The sequence below is a fragment of the Papaver somniferum genome, chromosome 11 (assembly GCF_003573695.1).
Source record: "Papaver somniferum cultivar HN1 chromosome 11, ASM357369v1, whole genome shotgun sequence".
NCBI classification, from domain to species: Eukaryota; Viridiplantae; Streptophyta; class Magnoliopsida; order Ranunculales; family Papaveraceae; genus Papaver; species Papaver somniferum.
Genome location: NC_039368.1, coordinates 114,944,511 through 114,956,041, shown reverse-complemented (window position 1 = coordinate 114,956,041; position 11,531 = coordinate 114,944,511).

Below are 11,531 nucleotides of genomic sequence, written 5' to 3'. Positions count from 1 at the left end.
GTGGAGCTTTGATACCCAAGGCCTCACCGGTATTACAAGGTGGCGCAGTCCCGCATTCAACTTACAGAAACCGTCAAGAAATTCGAAGTATGCTTAAAAGAGTAACCAATATTTTTCGAATGACTTTCCTGTTAAGCTCGTTACTTTATCGGTCTCGTTCTAGTCAAAATTTAGGCTTAGGTTCGCGTAGGTTACGTGTTCCTAAAGCGGGCAAGAATAGAACGATGATGAAATCCGAACCCTTATCTTGTATGTCAAGGCCTTGCCCTTTACTAGAAAAATAAATTTCTGTATTCAGTCCTCAACATATATGCATACGAAGGAGTCCAGTGATTAGCTGACAGGGGATTCGCGAGTGTTTAGAATCTCACCTCCCATTCCAGACGGGGGATGAATCGGTTGTAGTCGACTCGGACCACTGACTCCGATGTCTAGTGTACGAACCCAAGGTGCAGAGACAATATCATAATTGTCCTCCTTCTCTGCAAACAGTTTATATTTAGAGTACCCTTCCGTAGGGTAATAAAAAAATAATGTCCAAAAGTCCAAAAAAATAAAGAAAAATTACAAAAATAATAAACCCTCATATAGTTTTTTTAAACAAAATAAACAAACCCTAAAATAAATTTGTCTTCTTTTCTATTCTTTTTGCTTTAATCTTTAGCTCCAAGTCTTTATGAAATCACCAAACTCCTTGGATCAATTTTCTTTATGATCCAGAACCTGTAGTCACAAGATAAATACCCAAAAACATAAAAAATAACATAAATAATAAATAAAATAAAATAAATCTAAAACCCTAAAAACAAGTCCGCGTCGGCGGCGCCAAAAATTGATATAGTTTTGAAATAGTGGTAAAAGTGGTTCGATTCTCAGACTTGTAAAGGATATTAATTAGACTTAAATTCTAATATGAAAATAGAAAACTCACTAAAAATTATAGCAAACTCAATCAAAGATGATATCAATACTAAAAGAAACACTGAGGCTCAGATTCCACTATTTTCCAAGTTCAAAGTGATTAAACCAATACTTATATTTATGTAATTTTCTCGTTTAATTTGATTCTAAAATATTGCAACAAGTAGATTTTCAAAAGTAATAATTGTAAATACCAAGTATGAAGCATCAAAAGTCTTAAAACTAAGCATACTCCATCAAAATAGATCACAATCACTCAAATAAAAATCATATTCAATAATAGTTCAAGGCAAATAATCATATAATTATTGCAAATAAAAAGATAAAATAGAATATACCACTTTTTGTTGGAAAAATAACTTCCTCTATCGCCTCAACAATGGGGTTTAGCTCCTCATATTAATCATGATCTCAAAATATGTGTTTGTTGCTCAAAAGATGATTAAAAGAGTGAAAAGTAAAAACACAGACTGTTTGCAACAATGTATTGGTGTTGCAAAACAGTTGTTACAATGGAACTGTTACAGAAAAACTGTTGCTTTTTCGCTGATTTTAAGACCCTAGTATATGACTAACCTGCACATCTTAATGTTCTTCAGCTGTTAAACACATTGTTCTGCGACTGTTTCCCGTGCGTCAATGTTCTTCGCGTTCTTCTTCTTCTTCAGCAGCAGCAGAAACAGAGTTTGGTAAAGCTCTGATTTCTTCTTCTCTGGCTCTCCTTAGGTTCTCAAACTCTTGACACCTCTTCTATATGACCCAAGATATCTATTTATATCAAAAATACCGATTAAATCTCTCCCAAATCTTCCAAAATCTCTTTCCTTCTCTTCACGGCCAAGTTGCGGCAATTTCTTGATTTAGAATTTCTACGCGTTTCTGAGCTTTCCTTTTTAACTCTTCCTTTGATAGATAAAAATCTTTGGGAAGGTTTACAACACTTTCATCTCTCTAAAATTCCCTAAAACAGGTCACACACGTGACTTTCCATATTTTCTGTTGTGATAAAAATCCGTCGATTGAGCCCAGTATAATTGATTTAAACACCCATATCAGATTCCTAGACCCATAAGGAGTCTATCCTATGAAAATCAGAGGTTTAATCAACCTCAAACTCCTCCAAATCACGATTGCCAAAATTGTTCTTCACTGCACCTATTGTCCCGCCAAAACCTGGTTTTGAAACCGTAAACAAGATGGTGTGCCCCTTATCCTCTGATAGGATGTGATTAGCAGATGCATGGAAATGGGATGTCCCTTAGTAATTAGGTTACCCCTTATCCAAAGTGAGGGTCCGAATAGCAAATGTCCTCCCATGAACGCAAAAAACACTTTTCGAGCCAATTTCGCCGCAAAATCTTATTTTTCCAAAAACACCTACAAAGACATAAAAAGCAAAAATAAATACAAAATTAAGCACTAACAATATATACAATTGAGATTATGTCAGACACAAAAATGTGTCTATCAGGAGGCTACCCACTCCCCATCCATGGTCAATAATTCGGAAGGGGAAAAAATGAATGCATACGGCTACATCGACCTAGAGATCAAGGTAGGAGACGTTATAACACATGGAAAATCCCACATTGTCAAAGAACTTTCAAGTTACGACGTGATCCTGGGGCCCTCATGGGTACATCAACAAAGAGAAATTGGGAGCATCTCCTCTGCCGGTGACGATTCCCGAAAGAATTTCCAACAAGCCGCACAACTTGGGAGATTACATATTGCCGTATCAACAACTTACCAAACCCAATCACCCATAGAAAGCCTGTCGATGTTCATCCGAACGCAAGTAAGTCTAGTCAAACAACCCTTTATGCACCCAGTCACTTCTTTTCTCGACTCGGCATGGGGACTCAGTCCAGTTATCAGCTCAGACACCATTAAGAGATGTGAATGAGGCGCTGGGCCTTTCAAGCGCTTCACCAAGAATTTGGAAGTTGCAGTCAAAGACGACGAAGCCAAAATTAAAATGGTTACGCGACACCCGAATTCATTTCAAATTGGATACATGGTAGTCAAGACGGCCGTCCGGCCTGATTCGCCCGGAGAAAAGGAAGACGAACCATATCTGGTGGCAGATGTTCTTTTGGGCGGTTACTGCAAACTCATCAATACCGACAAATTGTAAGGCGTGACGATTCACTCGCGATGGCTCAATCCCTTCAATACCTAAAGCTCTGTGATACCTTCTCCTCCAGCGTTTTCCCTCTAGTGTTTCTTTCGGCAATTTCAATTTCCACAATATTTGTATTTCCTCTAAAGAAGAATGCATCACTTGCATTCCTAATTAGGGTTTCAATTTCTACTTAAAGCACGCCTTTTATTTCCTTCAAATAAGTTTTCTAAATCTCGAAAGAAAAGCACCAGATAAATCCCGAGCCATCACAAAACTATCTCCCATCAAAGTTACAACCAAAAAAAATATATTGAAACCCTACTAGAAATATCTTATTCGAAAGCTCCGAAGGGAAGAAGGCACAAGAAGTTATCAGACGACAGAAAATATATCTTCTTCAAGATTTTGGTTTCAATGCTCCTCTGTTCTTCTGGATATGTGGCGACGACACCAAGGCCAATAAACAGGAGGATCGAATAACTCACCTTTGATGAAGGGTTTGGATATTTTCGAACAAGAGGTTTTATTCATTCATTCATAAATGTGAAACCACAAAAGCTGAATGAGCGGAATGTTACCAGGAGAAGCCCTAACTCCGCCATGAAAACAAGAAAATAAAAATGAGTCTGCAAAACATCAAGACGACTACATGCCAAGGGGAAACAACAAAAAGAAAAAGACTAGTCGTCCAAGGCAGATGCCCGGATCACCAACGCCTCTAATCAAAGCCCTTTCAAGCACTTTCCCCAACACTCTCTCTGGCAACAAACGTTCCAACCAGAAGCCACCTCAGCAGCAGCACCAGCATTCCATCTAGAAGTCGCCTCAACAGCAACAGCTTCCGCCTTCTGTCCGACATCCGCTTCAACAGAGATCCCAGTATATGCCTCCATAGCCTCTCCAACGTCTCTAATAGCAGTTTCGGCGTCCACTCCAAAAACTGTTTCAATTTCACAAATCGCGGCGTCTTCCTCGGGAGCTTTTCCAACGGCCTTTTGAAGATGCTCCGATTCGTCCGCATCAGAATCAAAGATTATGACCTCATCCCGGACAGGGAAATTAAGATGGCTCTCCCCTAGAAGTTCCATGGACTCAGCTTTCCGCCGTTTCAACCGAGAGGCAAATCGTTTGGCCCTGGCGCTGGGTTGTAGAAAAGCTTCGTTGACCTGAGATCTCTCAACGCACTAGGATGCTCCATCACTTCCCCGCTTTTCCACCATGTCCACCGAAGCCATGAAAGTATGAACACGCATCCACACTCCGCATAGATGGGTCGGAGGCATGCCCTGTATAATTTCACCAGCTTCACGGAACAGAGAATCAATTCTGTCTAACGCCTCCTCATGGGGAGAAAATTGATTTTCGCCAACACCAAGACCTCCCTCCTAAGAGTCAGAGGTACGATCGTCACTGGAATATCCCATTATATGCTACAAGAAAATAAAGGGAGTAAATATTCGCCATGTCTGCACCAGCAGTCTACATGAGGAAGAAGAAGGCAAAATGGGGAACCAGGGGAAAACACGAGACAATACCTATAAAGAGGATGGACGCGATTCTATGATGATCTGTGCGAATGAAGGATTCAGGACCGCCTCTTATATTCAAAAGATTGATGAAGCCAGGAAAAGTAAACCCTCCTACTGGCCGTGAATTAAGGCGTGATATCAGCTGGAGCTGATGTTTGTTTATACAAGATAATTAGGGTTTGATAACCCACATCAACAGCAATCCCTACTATCCTGTGACTCGGCAGAAGGGTAAACAAAAAAAAACACACGTGGAAGTACGTGCTTGGAACATGCTTACCTGCGTTATCACTATCACTCTGCCACCAGCATTGAGACTTGGAAGAAAAACCGGTGATATGACATGAGGAGGAGGGGTGGCGCCCCTTTTATATCCACGACACCTTTGGAGTTCGTATAGAGGAATTTCTTTATCTAAGACCACGCATGAAAGGAGGTAACCAAGCCCGCGTGCGGCCAAAGAAATACCAGTGACTCCGCACAGTGCCAGCGGCTTCATTCCAAGCAATGCCAGCGGCTCCATTTCAAGCCTGTTAGAGCATTGCTCGGTTGAACCCACCAAGCGTTGGTATGTCAAGTTTGGTTGTCATATTTTAATGAATCAAAACTCATGTTAAGAGTCACTTGATTATGTACTAGAGTCAACTTCGTATAGGTTAGCTTGAAAGTATTAGGATATGTGACATTACAAGTATTGTGAAGTCTTGAAGATGTGAAGAAGCAAGGAGCTACAATGACAACAATCATCCTTCCACTTGAGGTTAGTGATATTTTACTTGAACTGTTTCATTCCCTAACGTATCTTTCAAATCGTGCATATTGAAAACATAACTGTGAAGCATATTTGAACTCTAAATAGACATAGTATTAAGGAATACAATACGAGATTTATTGCTTAACCATTAAAATTTGTAGATAAGACATCGCCATAATCATTTGAATGCTATTGTGATTATGTATGGGTATGGGGTGAGTATTTCATCCTAGGTAACAATGTTTACATGTGTTCTAAGGAAGTAAGTTCATAAACTTGTTTGTGGACCGAAAAGGAAATTGCAAGGTGTTATTGGTTTTGTTATTCATTGCATATCTTAAGGACAACCAATATGTGTGACAGAGTATAACCGCTCACAACTTGTTGTGTTCTTGGTAAAACTATTCACAAAGGCCTGACTTATGTATTGGTATAACTTTTATTATTAAAACCGATCTTAAGTAATCACCTGTGGTATGATCGTATTTTGTATGTCTGACCAATTAAAAGGAAAGGGGAACCGATCCTTGTAAGGGGTGCAGTACATCAAAGGGAACCGATCCTTGTATGGGGTACAACAAGGTTTATAATAGAAAGGGGAACCGATCCTATGGACATATGAAACACATATAATTTAGATACCATATATATGTGGGGAACCGATCATAGTACCTAGTCAACCGAATTTTTGGAAAGCTAGTGTGACTATGCACAGTACTCACATGGAGGTAGAACCGAAACTTGTTTTGGTAGAACCGTAAGGTTTGATCAATCACACAGTTCTTGAAAGTCATATGAACCAATTCTAAACTTGTTTGGAAGTGTGGCAAATCGGTTTCAAGTTTGTAAGTATGAAAGAGAACTTACAAAGTTAAGATGTCGACAAACTTTGAACACGTGATGTGAATGTTTATTTCTTTAATTGTTCAAAGATATTCCTTAACGGCTAAGCGAAGAGAATCCCAGGATCGAAACATAAGTAAATTAAGAATCTTTTAATTAAGGTTATTAATTGTATTTTGTAGGAAAATTACATAATTAGTAATGTGCATTTACTAATTAGATTTTCCGAGAGATTTCGATCGTTATTTTTGGACAGAGCATTTCCAAGAATTATGAAAAAAGAATCTGTGTTTTTATGAATATCTTGAGAATATTTTCGATTTTGGAAATTCCTTGGTGTCAAAAATTCCTTGTCTATAAATACTCGAAGTTTGCCTTTCTAGCAAACTAATCCTTCGTAACAACAGATTTACTCTTTTGTTGTTGTTACTGGTGTTGCTGCCTATTCGGAGAGGAGAGTAACCTAATTAGGCGAAACCTATTACGGCTGCTCAGTTTAAAGTCTTCTTTGGGATTAAGAATCTCTAGCGTGTACCATTAGTGGGAAACTAGATAATTACGGTTTATCTTTTGTTTTTGATTGATTTGATTGATTAACGGTGGTTGAAATCTGATTGCACCTAGTTTGTTTATTCTTGAGAATCTTCTCTTCTGATATAAGATTCACTCAAACTAGTTCAGAGTTTCGACAGGAATATTTGGACTGTTGTTAGTTCTAAATACGATCGTGTGATAATCCATTTTTAACATACTCCGTTCTGTGCGTGATTGATCACAAGAGATTCAAATGATTGGGTGCAGGTTTTTATTGAAGATTTGAAGACAAAGAAGATATTGAAGATCTGACTTGGGTTTTATAATCTTTGGTGTGCACAATACTTGTTTCGGTAAAAGAGGATCCAATTGATTATCGGTTTATCCTTGTGGTAGATTGGATTGATTAATCGAGTAGATCGGCATCAACACGATTCTTCGGATTAAAGGTGTTGTTGGTTTAATCTTAATAGATTACCTTTGGGTGATTGAATATAAGATAGATCTAAGGATCTGACGAAGGAGTTTATGTTGAGATAAACGGAAGAGCCTTTGTCCGACTCATATCACTTGGTTGAATAGAGTTGATACCAAACAAATTTGTTGTTCCTTTACTGTTTGGAATACGAACCAAAAGAAGTGTTCCAAGTATGTGACTTATTTATAAGTTGGAGGCGTGGGAATACAGAAGGAACTAGGTGAACTATAGGGGTAGTTACTTGGTCTCAACTATACGAAGTTACTGTAATTTTGTGTAGCGGCTTAATCATGAGAGTATTAAATTCTGGACTAGGTACCGGGGTTTTATGCATTTGCGGTTTCCTCGTTAAAAAAATCTTGTTGTGCCATTTACTTTTATATTCCGCATTATAATTTTTTTATTATAATTAAAGTAAATTACACAAACGTTAATTCATATTTACTTGATACGCAATCATATTGTGTTTGGTTAAGTCCGAACCTTTGTATTAAGTAAACATACTTCGTTGTTGTATTCTCTCGATCTCGTATCCATAGACGATCACACGAAGTGTGAACCGATTAGTTGTATTGTCTCGACTCAGTCCATAGACAATCACTTTCGGAGAAAGGACTTATAGGTAGGAAAAGTTTTATCTCGAGGTATATTTTGGGTACCCTCGCCTTTTCAAAGCCACACCATGTCAACGACTCTGCTCTAATCCGCACGATGCCATCAGCTCATGTCACACCAAGTCTATGCCAGCGGCTCCCATTCCAAGCCGACCAATGCTGACGGCTGCATTCTAAGCCAACCAACGCCAACGGCTCCATTTCACGGCAAGTCTATGCTAGCGGCTCCCTTCCAAGATGATGCCAACAGTCTGCATCTCATCCAACAACCATCTCTACCACCCCGCGGCCTAGCCAGAAGCACAGAATTTACGCAAAGCCACCAACGCAAGAGTCATGGATTCTCTTTACCTCCCGAAAAAGGTTAGTCGGATCTTCCTGACCATCTTTTCATGACTTGTCGTTTCGATTTTGCCCTTTCTGTCACCATCTCATGCTTACCTCGCAACAAGGCCCCTGTTCCGAGCTAAGCAGGGGACTTAATGTTGATGGCGGTTTTTAGCTTAGGGTTAAAATCGTAAAACCTTGGTCTGACGTGACGTCACTCTGTAAGGAAACGGATTTGTAAACACCAATATCTCCACTAGCACATTTATTGAACCATTCAATATGCCTGCGTGAAATTTACCTAGACTCATGGATGCGACAATCGTCCAAAATACACTATAAATTTCGGCACATTGCCAATACAAGACTCACTGGGTACCTTTTTATATATATATATATATATATATATACATACTACGTTCCGCGTAAGAACCGTTAGTATTGGCTGGCATCATCTTCGCTCATGCCAGCTGCCCGTGCCAAAGGTATGCACCGGCCATGCCAGCCACGCCACCGTGCCAAAGGTATGCACCGGCCATGCCAGCCACGCAACTGTGCCAAAGGAATGCCAACCATGCCATCCACACCACCGTGCCAAAGGTATGCACCGGCCATGCCAGCAACGCCACCGTGCCAAAGGCATGCCAGCCATGACATCCACGCCATCATGCCAAAGGTATGCGCCAGCCATGTCAGCCACGCCACGGTGCCAAAGGCATGCCAACCATGCCAGCCACGCCATTGTTCCAAAGGCATGCCAACCATGTCAGCCACGCCACTGTGCCAAAGGCATACCAGCCACGCCAACCATGCTAGCCATGCCACCGTGCCAAAGGCATGCCAGCGGCTCCAAGCCGCACCACGTCAGCGTCTCATTCCAAGCCGCACCATGTCAGCGGATCCAAGCTGCACCACGCCAGCGGCTCCATCCAAGCCGCACCATGCCAGTGGATCCAAGCCGCACCATGCCAGCGGATCCAAGCCGCACCACGCCAACGGCTCCATTCCAAGCCGCACAATGCCAGCGGCTCCAAGCCAAGCCAACAACTCCGCACGATGCTTGCGGCTCCATTTCACACCAAAGACATATCGGCCATGCCACCATGCCGCTGGTTTCCAAACGGAAGGTAGCCACGATCAACGACTACCCTTCCTCCCGAGATGCAGATCTCAGCCGCACAAGCTTTCCACCAAACCAAACGACTTGTGGCAAACTCTTGGCAACGTCGCCAATTCTTTTGTCACGGTGTCAAACCCTAATTTGGCCACGCCAAAGCCATGCCACTATGACTCTGGTTTCCCAACGGAAGGTAGCCACGATCAACGGCTACCCTTCCTCCCAAGATGCAGATCTCAGCCGCACAAGCTTGCCACCAAACCAAACGACTTGTGGAAACCTCTTGGATACGACGCCAATTCTTTAGTCACGGTGCCAAACCCTAATTTGGCCACGCCAAAGCCATGTCGGCCATGCCACCATGCCGCTGGTTGCCAAACGGAAGGTAGACACGATCAACGGCTACCCTTCCTCCCGAGATGCAGATCTCAGCCGCACAAGCTTGCCACAAACCAAACGACTTGTGGCAACCTCTTGGATATGATGCCAATTCTTTGGTCACGGTGCCAAACCCTAATTTGGCCACGCCAAAGCCATGCCAGCCGTGATACCATGTCGTTGGCTGCCAAACGGAAGGTAACCACGATCAACGACTACCCTTCCTCCTGATATGCAGATCTCAGCCGTACAAGTTCGCCACCGTGCCACCATACCTAATTTGGCTACGCTGCCAATTCTTGGCCACGACACGCTCTTGGCTACGATGAAAATTATCTGGTCACAGCACCAAACCCTAATTGGCCATGCCAAGAGCACGCGCAAGCCATGCCGCGACCACTCAGCTGGCTGCCAACAGAGGGTATCCATGATCAACGGCTACCCTTCCTATTGAGAAGAAAATCTCGGCCGTCAAAGGTCGCCACCGAATCGGCAAACCTCTCAATCTTAACTTTCCATACGCTAGCAAAAGGGTATACGTTTTCCATGAAAACACTCGAGACATCAAAACATGTCACAAACTGGGGGATGCTCATCAGGGTATTGGTCTGGCGGTTTACAACGTGCAGCGTGCAATACGCCCGTTATAAGAAAGTGTCATAAAGGTGAGGCGGTTAGTAATGGCAAGAAATAAGTGGTGAAACGTATCCTCATTATGGAACATCAATTCCAGACGTTACGTGTTACCACTTTCTTCCACCACTCAATCGCTTCCACTTCTTACGAAGCCAGGGTACGTTTTATTACAACTTGTATAAATAGGTCTCACCTATTTCCACCAAAAAACAAGTTTTGGTCAGGAGAACACTACAACACTCAGAAATCACCTGGTAGCTTCCCATCTTGGCTATCCAGCTTTACCTTCTGATACAAGTCGTAAAACAACCACACCTTTCAGAATCAACTATTCAGGCTTCAACACTCTCTTCGCTTCCCTCCCTAAGACCAACCCTTATCCTTCACTTTTGTGACCGAAACAAGTCTGGAACGACCATTTCTTGGTTTAGGCCGGATTTGTACATATTGATCTCTCGAATCTAAAGTACTCCCGTGCAGTACATTGTTTAGGGTTTAGACTCGTTTCTCACCCACACACGAAATTACCGAAATCAACACACAACTATTTTCACCCTCAAATACCAGGTCAATTCAGAAATTGATAAAATTATCTATTCAAATAAGACGATTAATCTTATTCTTAGCTTAATGAATATTTACAGAGCACAAGATGACAGATTGACACTCACGGAAATAAAAGACCTATAATTTATATTGATCTTACGACATCGTGAAATCGAAGCCAGTCCAATAATATGTGATGTTATGATCACGATTAATTACGAAAATCTTCATTCAACAGGGATCTGATAAAATCACGAATTTCAAACATTTGATAGATATAACACGCAACAAAAAAAACATCAAGAAACAAACCCTTGCCACTAATTTCCCCATCTCAAAAGAATACATGATGGGATGAATCCAGAATCTTGCTAACAAGAGGTTGGATGAGCAAGAATCTCACAACCCAATTTCACGTGATAGTCTTCAGGTTTAGTTTCTTTATCTTCATGGTGATCAAGAGATGATAATCCTAAATCATCTGGAGTGGTTAAAATTGTATCAAATGTGAAAGTTTTTCTAACATGACCAGGTTTCTCACACTGGTAACTAGTTTTTTCGGAGACATAAATACGAATAAGCACCTCCTTACTTATGATCACTGCAATGTATTCCAAGAACTCAAATGTTTTTTTAAAATCCATAAAAAGATCTTTGTCAACAGACCCTCTTATATTGCATTCCATAAACAGACTGTTTGACAATCTTTTAAGACAGCGAAGCTTTTTA